Source organism: Grammomys surdaster, unplaced genomic scaffold (assembly GCF_004785775.1).
Source record: "Grammomys surdaster isolate TR1022 unplaced genomic scaffold, NIH_TR_1.0 242, whole genome shotgun sequence".
NCBI classification, from domain to species: Eukaryota; Metazoa; Chordata; class Mammalia; order Rodentia; family Muridae; genus Grammomys; species Grammomys surdaster.
In genome coordinates, this window is record NW_021604687.1 from 770,110 (window position 1) to 772,306 (window position 2,197).

The 2,197-nt window shown below is 40.9% G+C and overlaps 1 non-coding gene across 1 annotated transcript; it reads left to right on the forward strand.

Annotated features, from left to right (window-relative positions):
• Positions 1-1,758: 1,758 nt before the first annotated feature.
• LOC114627123 lies at positions 1,759-1,921 on the forward strand. Its single transcript, XR_003712335.1, has one exon. It is a non-coding gene; the product is annotated as a U1 spliceosomal RNA (small nuclear RNA).
• The last annotated feature ends 276 nt before the right edge of the window (positions 1,922-2,197 follow it).

Genomic DNA, 2,197 nt, shown 5'->3' on the forward strand with positions numbered 1-2,197 from the left:
AGAAAGTAGGCTGATTGAAGGCATTTTATTTTAAAAAGTCCAAAAAAAAAAAACCCACCAAATTCTTGGTACTCAGGAGACCAAGCCAGAGGATTCAGAGGTTGCCCCAAGTTTGAGGCCAACCTGATTTGCATAGCGAATTTTAGTCCCACTTGGGCTCTATAGTAAAGTCATGTCCATCTAAAGAGAAAGTCCCAAGACAACCAGAGCTGCACAGAGAAACCCTGTCTCAAAAAAAAAAAAAAAAAAAAAAACCCTACAAAAAACCCCAAAAACAAAAAACCAAAAGCAACCCAGCAAACAAAAGTATAGAAATGACCCAATACATACTGAAAAATTTAGAGTGATGGATTTTGTTTCAAAAATATAACTTAAAAATGCATCTAGGAGGCCGGGCGGTGGTGGCGCACGCCTTTAATCCCAGCACTTGGGAGGCAGAGGCAGGCGGATTTCTGAGTTCAAGGCCAGCCTGGTCTACAGAGTGAGTTCCAGGACAGCCCGGGCTATACAGAGAGACCCTGTCTCAGAAAAAAAAAAAAAAAAAGAAAGAAAAAAAGAGAGAAAAAAGAAAAGAAAAGAAAAAAAAAGGATTTAAAAAAAAATGCATCTAGGAGCTGGTGAGATGGTTCATTGTACAAAGGGGCTTTCTGCCAAGCCTGACAAGCAGTGCTCAATCTCCAGGACCCACGGTAGAAGGAGAGGATTCAGTTCTGCAAGTAATCTATGACCCACCACATGCAGGTGCACAGTGGCATACTTCTCCTTCCTGCACACAACATAAATGTAGTAAAATTATTTTAATGAGTGTATTTTAACCATGATCAACTCAAACACTGCCAATAAGATGCCAAGTACTCTGCTGGGCACGGTAAAGGAAATGTGACCACACTCATGTTTTCCTGTCAAAATGTGTTAATTGGAATTAGTTTCCGAACAGAAATAATATATACCAAGATGCTTAAAAATATACTGGACCTATAATTCAGTTATTCAGGGTAAAATCTGGTCAAAAGAAACAATTCACAGTGGTTTTCTACACTTGGTGCCTATGGCAACGTACTTTGAATGAATGGAAGGCTTCAAATAGCAAATGGAACAAGAAATCAGTCATTCAAAGATGGACTAATGAGGACCACTAAAGCTGGAATCGAGCTATAAAACCACAGGAAGATATGCTGTATGGTGAGTGAGGATACTTTAAATCTAGACAGAAAGATACAGTTATACCAAAGTGTAACACATGGCCAGGCTTCATATACAGGCCTGCAAGACCAGCTTCTTGAGTGGCAGAGGCAGGAAGAGCTCAAGTTCAAAGCCTGCCTGGGTTACAGAGCAATACCTTGTCTCAAAAGAATGAGCAGGGAGGCGGGAATGGGTGTGGCTCAGTGGTAGGGGGCTTGCCAAGCATGCAGGAGTCCAGGCCTAGGTCCAGTGCCTAGTATTAAAGAAACAAAACAAAAATGCAATCCAAATCCAATGGGATTATGGGAGGCTTGGTTTCGTTTGATTGTTCCTGTTTTTGATGCGTGTATTCTATATGTTTTGAAGTTTTCTTAGTTTTAGAATTTAAAAAAAAGGTTTATTTCATGTCAAACATATTTCAAAAATAAAGATGTTTTCTTGTCAATTAAGTGTATTTAATACACTTTTGAAATTGACATCCTAAGTCCAGCTGTGAGAAGACTGAGGCAGGAAAATCAAAAGTTCAAAGCCAGTGTGGGCTACGGAGCAAGGCCCTGCCTTACAAACCAATCAGTAATGCTCACCTGCCAGGGAGATGGCAGGGCCAAGAATTCAGCTTTCACAGGGTAAGGCCCATCTCCTGCAATCTGATGTGCTAACCCTGTGATTTTCTCACATACAGGAAATTCAACTGCATAACTTTCTGGTAGTGGGGGGACTATATTCATGTTCTCCTCTGTAAAGAGAAGGAAAAGCAAAACCAAGCAACAGTTCAATGAAAACGTAATTTTCTATTAGCACAATAAAAAAAAAACACAGGTTACCAAGTCCTATGTAGTAATTTCTGCAGAAACTACAAAGGACCAAGAGGGGCAGCCAGGATGATTCCGTGGACCAAGGTGAAGATTGTCTTGTGGTCAAGCCTGACGATCTGCTTTCCATCTCTGACTTCCATGTGGTGAAAGGGGAATGAGAGAAAACCAACTCCCCAGTTGTTCTCTGACCTCCATGTGTG